Genomic DNA, 15,483 nt, shown 5'->3' on the forward strand with positions numbered 1-15,483 from the left:
ATACTGAAGGTGAGACTCTTAAAGTTAAGAGTGAGGGCTTTCAAGAAGATTACATTGGGTGGTTTCAAAAGGAGGGACTCCTTTTTCTGCCTAGGAACCTCCAGTGGAAGTTGGTTAACTCCTGATATGCCACCACTCATTTAGGGGAGATGGCCCTCCAAAGATTACTAGAAAGGTCCTTCAGAGGAACAGGCCTCCAAATGACTATAAGGCAAGTAGTCCCCTCTTGTCCCACTCTCCAATTAAAAAACCCCCAAGGAACTCAAAGACCCCAGCTGGCCTAGCCCATCCAACAACATGGCCAGGAGAGGACTGGCAGGTAGACTTCACCCAGATGCCAGTTTCTCAAGGGCATACGTAACTATTAGTCATGACAGATACATTCACAGGATGGATTGAAGGCTTTCCCATCCGGACTGAGAAGGCTGAGGAGGTAGTTAAAAAAACCTGCTCCACGAAATCATTCCCAGATTTGGTCTGCCCAGGTCACTACAAAGTGACAATGGGACATCATTTACTTCTAAGGTCACCCAAGTGATCTCTAAAGCACTGGGCATTACTTATTATCTCCTTTGTGCCTGGAGGCCTCAGTCTTCAGGAAAAGTAGAAAGAGCCAATCAACTCTTGAAATCAGCAATAAAAAAGATAACCCAGGAGACCTCCCTGAGACGGAAGGAGGCTTTACCAAGAGTTCTCCTCTGCACCCACATTGCCCCTAAGGAACAGGCTGGTCTTGGTCCTTATGAGATACTCTATGGGAGACCTTTTGTTTATGCCAATGACTTCTTCCTCGATCCAGAGGCTCAGTCCCTCTGGTCTTAATACCATGGCCACTGGGCAATTCCAACAGAATCTACGCTTGTGGGGTGTCAACCAGGACCCAAAAGATTCTAAAGAGCCACCACTATATGCTCCAGGGACTCAAGTCCTAATTAAAGTCTGGAAAGATGGGTCCCCAAAGGCTCAACTCCAGCCCACATGGAAGAGCCCCTACCCTGTAATACTTTCTATGCCCACAGCCATCAAGGTACCAGGACATACTCCTGGATTTACTACTCACAAGTCAAGCCATGAAAGAAAACAGAAGAGGACACTCGATACACCTGTGAGCCCCTGGGAGATCTCAGACACCTATTCAGAACTGCAAATGAGTGCCATACTAATGAACACCCCCAAAATTAAGTTTCTGGGGATAAGATGTCTCAGGATAGCATTAAAGAGCCAACACAGCTTGGCAGGAGTTGTACTCCAAAACAGACAGGAGATAGAGCTCCTGATCCCTGAACAAGGATGGACTTGAGCCATCTTAAATGAGACGTGTTGTTTCTGCGTAAGTATCTCCTGCTAAGTTCAGTTCAGTTCAGTTGCTCAGTCGTGTCCGACTCTTTGCGACCCCATGAACTGGAGCACACCAGACCTCCCTTTTAGTTAAAGAAAGCCTAAAAACATTCAGATCCTACAGGAACTCAAAGAATGATCTGGAGAGTCCTCAGGCTGGAACTACACCCTCATTTCTACTAGGACTCCACCTTACCAACCACAGATCTTGAGACTTGTCACCTTCCGTAATCATTTTACTAAAGATGTCCTACAACATCTTTTGGGGGGAATCCTTCTCCTGGTGAGAGGGAATTTGGAGTTGGTTAATGCCCCTACTAATCCCTGTTATCACCATATTGATGATGCTTATGATTGCTCCATGTATTATCTATCGTCTAACCCATTTTGTCTCTGCCCGGGTTAACAAGCTACAACATGCAGTGCCAGTTCAGCAAGGATATATAAAACTACAGCTGACCACGGAAAACATGGACCTTAGATGGACACCGCTATAAGGACTCTGAGGCTGGAGACTAGCAAGAGGGGGAGGCCCAATGCCTCTCACCATCCCAGTTCAGCAGGAAGTAGCCAGAGAGACCTCGACGCCCCTATTCCCAAATAATTGGGCCTCCCATCTCTTGAGGGAGGAATGTTAGTAGTTAGATTAGGAAAAAAGAGTCCAGAATGGTGGTGGCTAAAGATGAAGATGGGAAAAGCCCAAGAAAATAGAACAAATGAAGGTCCAAGGACCAGAATGAGGACTTCAGGTAAAACAAACAGCCCTCCTGTCTAGCCCAATTTACAAAGAGCAGGCCCAGGGGGAGGAGGAAAAAACATATAAAAAGAGGAGCCAAAATTGAGCATGGAGAGGGAGGGCAGGCAGCTCTCCTCTCTTCCAGTCTTTTGTCTTTTCGGTCATACCCTCATGCCTCCAGGATGTGTTTTCCTTTGCTTTCTAAATAAAACTAAGCTGTAACACAGAGCTGTAACACTGGCCCATCCACCATTTCAAATTTTTGCTGTGGTGAGAAGATCCAAGGAACTTACACACACCCCCAACATATGGATGTGTATTATTATTATTGTTACTTGGAATTGAGTAAAATGATTACGGAAGGTGACAAGTCTCAAGATCTGTGGTTGGTAAGGTGGAGTCCTAGTAGAAATGAGGGTGTAGTTCCAGCCTGAAGGGTAGTAGGCTCAAGACTTGGAAAAAGCCATGCTTCAGCTCAAGTTCTTTAGAGACTGGGGAAAAAAAAAAAAAATGATACCCCAACTCAAAAGCGCTCAGACAGAAGAAATGCCCCTTACTCATGGGTGGGTCAGCCTTTCTGTTCTATTCATTCCTTCAGCTAATTTGATGATGTCCACTCACAACAGAAAGGGCAATCAGCTCTCCTCAGTCGACCGACTTGTGTGTAATTTCATCCAGAAATAGACCCATAACCACACTCAGAATGACTGACCAAATGTCTGGGTACCTCAGAGCCCAGTCAAGTTGACATATAAAGTAATAATCAGAATGCCCAATGGTTAAAGACTGAAAGCTCTTACACTAAAGTCAGGAATAAGGTTGTCCACTTCCATCACTTCTATTCAACATAGTAGTGAAAGTTCTAGCGAGAGCAATTAGGCAAGAGAAAGAAATAAAAGAGAAAAGTAAAAGAGATCCAAATTGAAAAGGAAACAAAGTTATCTCTGGTCACTGATGACACCATCTTATATGTAGAAAACTAAAGATTCCACAAAATCTGCTAGACCTAATGAATGAATTGGGCAGAGTTGCAGGATACAAATAAACACACAAAAGTTAGTTGTCTCCTATGTATCAATACTAACAATGAACAATGCAAGAGGAAATTAAGGAAACTATTTCACTTAGTAAGAGCATTAAAAATAATAAGATACATATGAAAGCCTTGTACACTGGAAATTATCCTTTTTGAAAGAAATTCACACACACACACACACACACAAAAGGAAAACGATCCAATGGACTGGAAAACTTAATGTTGAGAAGAAGTCGGTAATACCTAAAGTATGTCTACAGATTCAATGCAATTTATATGAAAAACCCAAAGGTTATTTTTCTTTTTAAAGCAAGGAAAATCTATTATAAAATTATTATAAAATTTCAAGGGATCTTGACTAGCCAAAAACAAACCTTGAAAAGGAAAAAGTTAGAGGTCTCACACTTCCTTATTTTAAAACCTAAGGTAATCAAGGAAGTGTGGTAATCAAAGCAGCATAATACAGACATCTAGATCAATGGAAAAGATTAGACTGCCTAGAAATAAATCCTCACAAAAGTTGGATGATTGATTTTCTACAAGGGTAAGAAACCATTCAATGGGGAATGGACAGTCATTCCAAGAAATGGTGTTAGGAAAATTGGATATCCACAAGCAAAAAATTAAAATTAAAAATAACTGAAGTTGGACCCTTAATTTACATCATATGTGAAAAAGAACTCAAAATGGATAAAAATGTAAACTTAAAAGCTTAGACTACCAAAACCTCAGAAAGAAACAAGGCAGAAAAACAAAAAACACTTCAGGACATTGAATTTGGCAATGATTTTCTTGGATATGGTATTTAAAGTACAGGCAATGCAGGAAAAACAGGTAAGTTAAATTTCACCAAAATTAAAAACTTGTGTGCATCAAACGCCACCATCAACATCAAAAGAGTGAAAATGCAAACAATGGAATGAGAGAAAGTATTCACAAATCATCTATTTGATATGGAATCGATACTCAGAATATATAAAGAATCCTAAAACTCAACAGCAACAAAGAAGTGATTTAATAGTGGGCAAGAGACCTGAATATGTATTTCTCCAAAGATATACAAATGGTGAATAAGCAAATGGAAAGATGTTCAACATCACTAGTCATCAGAGAAGTGTAAATCAAAACTACAATGACACCATTTCATACAAATTAGGATGGCTATTACTAAAAACAAAACAAAAAACAGAAAATAAGTGTTGGCAACAATGAGGAGAAACTGGAATTCCTACGCATTGCTAGTGGGGATATAAAATGATGCAAACACTGTGGAAGACTATGGTGATTCCTCAAAGAATTAAACACAGAATCACCACATATAATTACCAGTAATTCCACTTCTGGATATATACTCAAAAGGATTCAAGAAGGGTCTCAAAGAGATATTGGTACACTCATGTTCATAGCAGCATTATTCACAATAGCCAAAAGGTGGAAGAAACTCATTGACAGATAAATGGATAAGCAAAATGTTTTGTAGACATACAGTGGACTCTAGCCTTTAAAATAAATGAAATTTTTACATACGCTAAAATATGGATGAAACTCGAAGACATTATGCTAAGAGAAATAAGCCACTCACCAAAAGACAAATGTATGACCCCATTTATATGAAGTTTCTAGAGTAGTCAAAATCTTGAGAGACAGAAAGCAGAATGGTAATTCCCAGGAGCTGGAGGAAGGGAGAAGATATCACTTAATGGGTTACGAGTTTCATCTGGAGATGGACAGCAGTGATGGCTGCAAACAATAGGAGCGGACGTAATATCACAGAACTGTACACTTAACGTGTGTGAAAGTGGTAAATTTCATATTGTGTATTATTACCCCAATTTTTAAAAACTCTCAATTTTTCCTAAAACCCTTGGAAAATGTTCAGAGTTAGAGAACTCTTAAGGTGAACGAGGAACTAGGTGAGCGGACTGAAAAGGACACTGGCAGAGTGTCCTCACTGATATAGCACTCATTTAACTTCCGGCGTCAGCCTTCCAGTGAATTTAATGTCCAAACATAGACGCTGGACTAAGAGTTTTGAAGGTAATAGTACAAATTATTGTTTCCAATATTCACACAATTTCTAATATTTTAATATAAATATTGTTTATTGCACTGTTATTTTGATATATATATATAACAAAGACCTTTATAAATAATGGATAAGAATAAATACAACAACTATTCTTGTAGTACAAACACTTGACATTAAGCTTTTTGGTTGTAATCAGTGCCTGACTTGACCTTTTAATTGCTGAGGCATCCATTTCAAAAGATATCCATCATAAATAAACACATTGCCAGCTGTATAATACAGCCACTAACAAAACAGTCAAATAAAGAATGAAGCCATCCCACCCATACAGTTCCATCTTTTAGAAAGCTCAGCATCACCTAGACCATTTGAAAGAGCCCACTTCTCCTTCTGTGCACTGTAATTCCTGCCCTGATGTCTTAAATTAGCCAATAAAGAAGAAACCTGCAAAACCCAAGCCATCCCAACCTTGGACCCTAATATAGGTCTGTTCACTCTACCCATGACTTCTCTGTGTGCCCTCAGGCATGCAGTGCACCCTCCAGGACCTGTGAGTAATGAATCGTTTTCCTCAAAGCTCCTGATGGTTTTTGCTGAAGTGCATCCTGTGATCACAGTAAGAACCACAACAGCCAGTTCAGCCACACCTTAGGAGAAATGTCTGTGGGGGCTTGCCACAGGTAATAGTGGTCAGGGGTAGTGTCCCAGGCATTCCAAGCTGAAAGCATCTTTATTAATAGTCTAGGACCCACACGAGAATCCTTATCAGAGTCATTTGCATACCTGGTTGGAAGGACTAAGATTTATTTTCTATTCTCAAATACAGCACTACATTTTATTTTTTTTTCAGGAATTTTTTTGAAAATTTTTATTTTTACTTAATTTTACTTTACAATACTGTATTGGTTTTGCCATACATTGACATGAATTCGCCATGGGTGTACATGAGTTCCCAATCCTGAACCCCCCCTCCCACCCCCACCCCGTATCATCTCTCTGGATCATCCCCGTGCACCAGCCCCAAGCATCCTGTATCCTGTATCGAACATAGACTGGCGGTTCATTTCTTACATGATAGTACACACGTTTCAGTGCCATTCTCCCAAATCATCCCACCCTCTCCCTCTCCCTCAGAGTCCAAAAGTCCGTTCTATACATTTGTGTCTCTTTTGCTGTCTCCCATACAGGGTTATCATTAGCATCTTTCTAAATTCCATATATACATGTTAGTATACTGTATTGGTGTTTTTCTTTCTGGCTTACTTCACTCTGTACAATTGGCTCCAGTTTCATCCATCTCATTACAACTGATTCAAATATATTCTTTTTAATGGCTGAATAATACTCCATTGTGTATATGTACCACAGCTTTCTTATCCATTCATCTGCTGATGGACATCTAGGTTGTTTCCATGTCCTGGCTATTATAAACAGTGCTGCAGTGAACATTGGGGTACATGTGTCTCTTTCAATTCTGGTTTCCCCAGTGTGTATGCCCAGCAGTGGGATTGCTGGGTGATATGGCAGTTCTATTTGCAATTTTTTAAGGAATCTCCACACTGTTCTCCATAGTGGCTGTACTAGTTTGCAAAAACACTCTCCGACATAAATCACAGCAGGATCCTCTATGATCCACCTCCCAGAATACTAGAAATAAAAGCAAAAATAAACAAATGGGATCTAATTAAACTTAAAAGCTTCTGCACAACAAAGGAAACTATAAGCAAGGCAAAAAGACAGCCTTCTGAATGGGAGAAAATAATAGTAAATGAAGCAACTGACAAACAACTAATCTCAAAAATATACAAGCAACTTATGCAGCTCAATTCCAGAAAAATAAATGACCCAATCAAAAAATGGGCCAAAGAACTAAATAGACATTTCTCCAAAGAAGACATACGGATGGCTAACAAACACATGAAAAGATGTTCAACATCACTCATTATCAGAGAAATGCAAATCAAGACCACAATAAGGTACCATTTCACACCAGTCAGAATGGCTGTGATCCAAAAGATTGCAAGCAATAAATGCTGGAGAGGGTGTGGAGAAAAGGGAACCCTCTTACACTGTTGGTGGGAATGCAAACTAGCACTACATTTTAAAACTTTTTGCTTTGCTTCAGTATTTCTCTGAACCAAATTTCCACATGAGAGACTATTGTGAGAATCTCCTGGGCAAGTCTGATAAATTTTTACATAGGACTCCATGACAAAGCAATTCCTAAACCACATCATCAGAGCCATTCAGTCCTCTTCCCTGAATGATCACCTTCCCATTCATAAAGGAGACATGCAGTTAAACCTGAGGAAAATTATTATTAACTTCATAAGGAATAGCACTAATACCATTAGGGAAAACCACGTATTAAATTTTAAACTCAAAATTTTATCTATAGGGTAGTATTTTCAAGCAGGACTAAGAAGGTAGAGATACCTTAAATTATTTGAAGGAAAAGAAATATGAGAGCAGCAGTTTTAGAAAACAGAAACAAAGAAGAACAAACTTCTACTTTAAACCATCACTGTAAAAACATCTTAAAAATGGGAGTTGTATAGTACCCTGTGGTGCTGGAGAAGACTCTTGAGAGTTCCTTGGACAGCAAGGAGGTCAGTCAATCAAGAAAATCAACCCTGAATATTCACTGGAAGGAATGATGCTGAAGCTCCAACACTTTGGCCACCTGATGGGAAGAGCTGACTCATTGGCAAAGACTGTGATGCTGGGAAAGATTGAAGGCAGGAGGAGAAGGGGACGACAGAGGATGAGAAGGCTGGATGGCATCATTGACTCAATAGACACGAGTTTGAGCAAACTCTGGGAGACAGTGAAGGACAGGGAGGCCTGGTGTACTGTAGTCCATGGGGTTGCAAAGTGTCAGACATGACCTAGTAACTGAACAACACAACACTGTAGTACCCTTTTGATGTGATTAATAATTTTTCTTTTAGTAAAAAACAAATCCCTATCCTTCCTGCTCATCTGTACTCAATCAAGAATTTTCAGTAGAAAAAAATTCCTTGTATCCATTTATTCACATAGAGAAAAAAAGTCTATGGTCTATCGAATGATTTAATTTGAAACCAACCACATTGTAAAGAAACAGTCTTGCTTCCCAAGGCTCTAAGAAGTTGTGAAGCTTGTGCAGATTAATATATGATAGATACAACACCACTGCATATTAGCTGGGTATAACAAAGACCTTCTCTCCTTGGCAGTTGATACAGTGGGGTTTTCCTGACATTAGATGGAAGTACTGTCCGGAATGTTAATTCAATAACTATGATAGTTGCAAGCCAAATCATATCAAGGGGTAGTTTAACTGGGCAGCTGCTTTGGAAGCCAACTATAAAATGTACTAAAATATCACTGCGGAAAAAAATAGTAATATGATGCCAGCTAACACAGATTTCCACATGGGACTTCTTACATGACTGGCAAGAGGTCAATTGGCCCTGATTTCCCTGAAACAGATAGCATCCAGAGTGGAAATAACAAACACTCATCACCCTCACTGGCCTGTCTCTATTGAAAATCTTTGCCACACTTATGTGCAGGCTATGCAGTGCCACTCTAGGTCTTAATTCTGAGGATGAACAAAGCCATAGTTTTCCAGCAGTTGGCAGCCTCAGGGCAGGTGACCAGGAACAAGTGATTCAAATTTTCGTTAAAAAATGGAAACCATTTAATTGTCTCCAAAGAATATATTTAGTTCAGAAAAATAATTAAAAAAAAGCAAAGGAGAAAAAATCAGAAATACCTTGCCTGTGCAGAAGCTGAAAGTAGAGCAGATACTGGGAAAGAAAATACAAACTTTATCTTTAGTGAGTATGAGTGACTGATGCTATATGATAATGAGCAATGACAAGTTTGTGAAACAAAAATAATCCCAAATAATCTGAAATGATATGTTGTATTCTGTCCAAGTAATATATTCCTAATTATGAAGATAAAAAGTATTCATAGAAAACTGATTTACCTCTAACTCTAATAAAGAAATGTTTTAAAATATTTAAATACAGGAATAAACCTACCTGAAATAAACCTACCTAAGACACAAAAGACCTACAGGCAGAAAAGTATAAGACACTGATGAAAGAAATCAAACTGGAGAAACAAACAGATGGAGCAATATACCATCCTCCTGGATTGAGAGAATAAATATCGTTAAAATGACTAGACTACCCAAAGTAATCTACAGATTCAGTGCAATCCCTATCAAATTACCAATGGCATTTTTCACAGAACTAGAACAAAAGAAAATTCACACTTTGTATGGAAACACAAAAGACCCCATATAGCCAAAGCAATCTTGAGAAAGAAAAGTGAAGCTGGAGCAATTGGCTCCCTGACTTAGGTTATACTACAAAGCTCCAGTAATCAAACAGTGTGATACCAGCACAAAAGTTAAAACATAGATCAAAAGAATAGGATAGAAAGCCCAGAGATAAACCAGAGACTACAGCCACCTAATCTTTGACAAAGGAGGCAAGAATATACAATGGCGAAAAAACAGTCTCTTCAATAAGTGATTCTAGGAAAACTGGACAGCTACATGTAAAAGAATGAAATTAAGACACTTCCTAACACCATGCACAACAATAAACTCAATATGGATTAAACACATGAATGTAAGGTCAGACACTGTAAAACTCTAGAGGAAAACGTAGGCAGAACATGCTTTGACATAAATCACAGCAAGATCTTTTTTGAGCCACCTCCTCCTATAATGAAAATAAAAACAAAAATTAACAAATGGGCCCTTATTAAACTTAGCTTTTCCACAGCAAAGTATAAACAAGACAAAAAGGTAAACCAGAATGGGAGAAAATATTTGCAAGTGAAGCAACTGACAAAAGAGTAATCTCCAAAATATACAAAAGCTTACACAGCTCAACATCAGAAAAATAAGTCAATCAAAAAATGGGTGGGGGGCTCTCCTGGTGGCTCAGTGGAAGAGTGCACCTGCCAATGCAGGAGACACGAGTTTGATCCCTGATCCAGGAAGACCCCACATGCCACAACATGACTAAACCTGCGTGCCACAACTACTGAGACTGTGCTCCAGACCCGGGTGCAACTACTGAGCCCATGTGCCCCAACTACTAAAGAATGCTTGCTCTAAAGCCTGTGCTCCACCACAAGAGAAAATACTGCAAGGAGAAGCCTGCACACTGCAACTAGAGAATAGTCCCCACTCACTGCAGCTAGGGGAAAGCCTGCATAGCAATGATGACCCAGCAAAGCCAAAACTAAATAATTTTTTAAATGGGCAGAAGACTTAAATAGACATTTCTCCAAAGACATACAGATGGCCAATAAACCTATCAAAAGATGCTCAACATTGCTCATTATTAGAGAAATGCAAATCAAAACTAAAATGAGGCATCATCCCACACCAGTCAGAATGGCCATCATCAAAAAAGCTACAAGCAGTAAATGCTGGAGATGGTGTCAAAAAAAAGAAACATTCTTGCAGTGTTGGTGACAAAGTAAACCTATCCAACCACTATTGAGAAAAGTATGGAGGTTACCGAAAAAAACTAAAAATAGAACTAGGGTATGACCCAGCAATCCCATTACTGGGCATATATCTGGAGAAAACCATAATTCAAAAAGACACAGGCACCCCAGCGTTCACTGTAGCACTATTTACAATAGCCAGGATGTGGAAGCCACCTAAATGTTCACTGACAGATAGATGGATAAAGAAGATATGGTACATATATGCAATGGGATATTACTCAGCCGTAAGAGAAAGAAATTTGGGTCATTTGTAGTGATGTGGATGGACCTAGAGTCTGTCATACAGAGTGAAGTCAGAGAAAACAAATATCATATATTAATTCATATGTACGGAATCTAGGAAAATTTTATAGATGAGCCTGTTTGCAGGGCAGGGATAGAGATGCAGACATAAAGAACAGACATATGGACAGAGCGGGAAGGGGAGCCTGAGACACATGGGAGAACAGAAACAGCACATATACACTACCATGTGCACAACGGACAGCTAGTGGGAAGCTCCTGTGGAGCACAGGGGGCCCCGTGTGGCACACCGTGATGACCTAGAGGGGCGAGAAGTGGGAGGGAGGTTCAGGAGGGAGGGGATATATGTATACATACAGCTGAGTCACTTCGTTGTTCAGCAGAAGTTAACACAACATTGTGAAGCGATTATATTTAAATAAAAATTAAAATTAAAATATCTATTTAAATAAAACATACAAAATTAAATAAATCATATAAAATATTTGAATAAAATATTGAAACATTTTAAATCATTTTGAAGTGACCCTCAATAATTCTTCTAGGACACCCACAATGTCAGTCTACCCCTAGTTGTGAGAATTGATGTTACAAAACACCATTATTAAATGCATGTTAATGCAAAAATAATAGCTGAATCTATTAAAATATAAGTAAGAAACAGCTAAATAATCCATACTCTTCTTGAATATTGACTTTGCTGTTCTAGAGATTTTTGAGATGGGATTGTAAGTTTTGGCCACCAAAGTATCACTTACCCTACTCCCATTTCAAAATTGAATATTTTCCTAAGCATCCAGCACATAAATAATTCATGTTTCAGCAATGGCCAATCAATAAAAGGAAAATGAAAACAAATTAAATAAACCTCATATATGAAAAACAAGAAAAAATAAGCTACAGTTTATGACCTTGTCAATAAGAATTCAGCAAATTATGTGCTACTTAATAAGATATAAGTACTTCCTCATAGGGAGTTACTCCCCAGGTTGGATGATAAGGGCAAAGACAGAGTCTCTATACAACCACTGTAAATATCTTTTGGGTTAGCTCAGACAGAAAAAAAAAAACAAAACAAAAACATTCTGCTATGGGAAGCCTTCTCTAATATGTTCCCATTAGACCTTCAGGCTTTGAGTTCCTTAGTATTAAAGATAGATTTTTGAGGTACTGGTTGTTATTACTCATCAGGGGGGGAAAAAAAAAAGATGCTGTGGTATGATTATAGAAAGGGGAGGAAAGAAAGCAGGACGGTGGACAGGCATGGGTGGCAAGAATCGGTTGGTTATTCAGGGTGCTGTGTGGAGAAGGCAGTAACTGTTAGATATGGAAGGGTTTAGAAGACCAACTTTTGACTAGAGTAAGCCCAAATTGTCATCACTCTTTACATCAAAAGGATTCACAAACTGTGGGCTTAGAGAGGCCAACCTGGAAGGATGACACTATCACAGAAAGTAATAAATTTTCTTGACATAATAAACACTAGTAAAACTAAACAGATAACTGGATTCTGAACTGGAGAACTCTTCATCCAGAATGATGGGACAAGCTGGAAGATTTTCATACTAGGGACATAGATATCCTATCAACATTAGGGAAAACAATCAAAATGATCCAATTTTATAAGAAACTTTGTCTAAGTAATGGATATAGAGAAGTCTTCTCATAGTCCTACATGTCTTTTCCCATATGTAGTAATTAGATTTTTCGTTTTAGAATCACAGCAAGCTATTTTTCACCCCTCAAAATGTTCATTGGCTTCACATGTTTTCCTGTTTTAATCCCTTGGAAAAATCATATGTATTAAGCTATAACACATTTTACATTTTAGCATCAAAAAGAGAATGTAATTACTTAGAAGTTTAAAGCACTAACTTTAAAAAAACGACCAAAAATAAAACTTACCCTCCACAACCTTTGCCTAGTGTCTTATATATAATGTTAATAGATGTTCAAAAAAGCTTGTGGAATAAACAGTCTCTTGGCTGTCTTAGCTCTTCACTGAATAATGTTTCGTGGCGTGGAGTGAAACCCCTGTGGTGTGGCATGTTTAGTCAGAGAGCTATTTTAACATAAAATCGGGCTAAGAGAAACTGACACAGCCATGTGTAGGCTTGTACCTCCCCAGGTCACTCATTTTAAATGACTACAATTCTTTCTGAATCTCTGTGCTTCATATGTCTTTTTGCTCTTTGAAGAATTTTATTTTTCTTTTTATCTCATACCTGTGGTCAGTTTATGTGATTTGATCTTATAAAGGATGAACAGTCCTAATTTCTGCAGCGCTAAACTTAGAAATGAAACTATCAGTTTACTTATTTTAATGGGCTGAGGGTGGGGTCTGCTCTGCATTTGACAGGACAGCTTTTAAAATATCATTAAAAATGGAATCTGTCTTTGTTGTAGCCACTATGGAAAACAGTAATGGAGGTTCCTTAAAAAACTAGAGTTACCATATGATCTAGCAATCCTACTCCTGGGCATATATCCACAAAAGATGAAAATCTTAATTTGAAAATATACATGTACCCCAATTTTCATAGAAGCAATATACAGAATAGCCAATACATGAAAGCAACCTCAGTGTCCATGAACAGATTAATGAAAAAGAAAATGTGGTAAATATAAACAGCAGAATAATACTTGGTCATAAAAAACAGTGAAATAATGCCATGGACCTTGAGATTATCACACTGAGTGAAATAAGCCAGAGAAGGACAAATATTATATGATATTACTTATATGTGCAATTTAAAAAGGAATAAAAATGCACTGATTTACAAAGAAGAAACAGACTCAGACAAGGAAATAAATTTATGTTTACCAAAGAAAAGCTGGGGGGAGGGATTCAAGCACAGGGTTAACAATTATACACCACCATATGAAAAATGGGTAAGCCACAAGGATTTTCTTTATAGCACGCAGGACTATATTCAATATCTTATACTATAATGGAAAAGAGTCAGGGCCAAGACAGCAGCAGGTTACCTCCGGTAGCCCTGGACCAGGAGCCCCCAACCCCAGCAGGAGAAGGATGGTGCTGAAGTGGACCCAGGAGAAATTAACTGGCTTGCAGAGGGACCCTCCTGCCCACTGCTCTGCAGGACCTGTGGGAGATGATTTGTTCCACTGGCAGGCCACCTTCATGGGCCTGAAGGACAGTCCCTACCAAGGAGGCATTTTCTTCCTGACCATCCACTTGCCTGCAGATTATCCTTTCAAGCCCTCAAACGCTGCTTTCACAACCAATGTTTAACACCCGAACATCAACAGCAGCAGCAGCATCTGCCTTGATACCCTGTCGTCCCAACGGTCTCTAGCACTGAGACTGTCAAAAGTTTTCTTTTTCATCTGTTCCCTGCTCTGTGACCCAACCCTGATGAGCCTCTGGTGCCAGAGACAGCCCACACCTACAAGGCTGACAGAAAGATTATAACACACTAGCGAGAGAATGGGCACAGAAATATGCTATGCAAGTAACTCAGAGGTTTTATGGGAAACATTGTCCAAGAGAGGCTGAGCTGAGCTATTAGCTGAGCCACTCACAGAGCGTCATCTCTTCTGCAAACAAATGCTGGTTGCCCACTTTCTCCAACCACAACATATTGGTACCACTCTCAGCCATCGTGGTTTTGACACAGTCATGTTACTGATGCCAGATCAGTAGCCACTGTTTTCGATCTGCAGCCTTCCTGACTACACTGGAATCGGTCCCTCCAACCTGATCACTGCTCACCTCTTAAGGGAACCTGTGAGCCCCGCTGCCTGGCCTCACTCAGGCAGCATCGCTCGCAAAGGCACCTCAGCCTGGCCCCTTACCTCATGCTCTTTGCCTTTAAAACTCAGTGCCAGCCTGGAGGTCCAGGACAGAGCGGGCAGGCTTTCCTCACATGCTATCTGCCACAAACCACATCCTGCAAAGTCTCAACTCATCTCAGGAGTTCCTGGTAATAGTGTCACTGGGAAGTGGAGGCCTTGCCCCACAGATCCCACCAGTCTTCCTTGTCGGTACCACATGCTGGCACTCTCCCCTCACACCGAGAAGCAGTAAATAGATGTCAGGAATTCTATTTAGTATAATCTTTTTAAAAAAAATAATAAAACATCATGCGATAACTGTCCTTTTAGGAGACCAAAATTATGAAACCTGGGATGAATTGGGTTATGTTTTTCTATCTGATGAGGTGTTTCATGACCCTCAACCTCCTCCTATTCAGAGCCTACATGAAGTCCAAGTGTGAGCCATTCACTTTCCAGAACACAGCAGGGAGGGGACTGCTAAATGTAAATAAAAATATAATTCATTTATAATCCTTAAAAAATCAGAAAACGTGTGTGTGTATATGTGTGTGTACATGTGTGTGCGTGCTAAGTCACTTCAGTCATATCTGACTCTGTGTGACCCTATGGACTATAGCCTGCCAGGCTCTTCTGTCTGTAGGATTCTCCAGGCAAGAATACTGGAGTGGGTTGCCATGCCCTCCTCCAGGGGATCTTCCGGAGCCTCACATCTCCTGCATTGTCAGGCAGGTTCTTTACCACTAGCGCCACCTGGGAAGCCTCCTATAATACACA

General features: G+C 39.6%; 1 pseudogene; it reads left to right on the forward strand.

Annotated features, from left to right (window-relative positions):
• Positions 1 to 13,942: 13,942 nt before the first annotated feature.
• Positions 13,943 to 14,441, forward strand: LOC138079679 (ubiquitin-conjugating enzyme E2 D4 pseudogene; annotated as a pseudogene).
• Positions 14,442 to 15,483: the final 1,042 nt, after the last annotated feature.

This window comes from Capricornis sumatraensis, chromosome 5, assembly GCF_032405125.1.
Source record: "Capricornis sumatraensis isolate serow.1 chromosome 5, serow.2, whole genome shotgun sequence".
Lineage (NCBI taxonomy): Eukaryota > Metazoa > Chordata > Mammalia > Artiodactyla > Bovidae > Capricornis > Capricornis sumatraensis.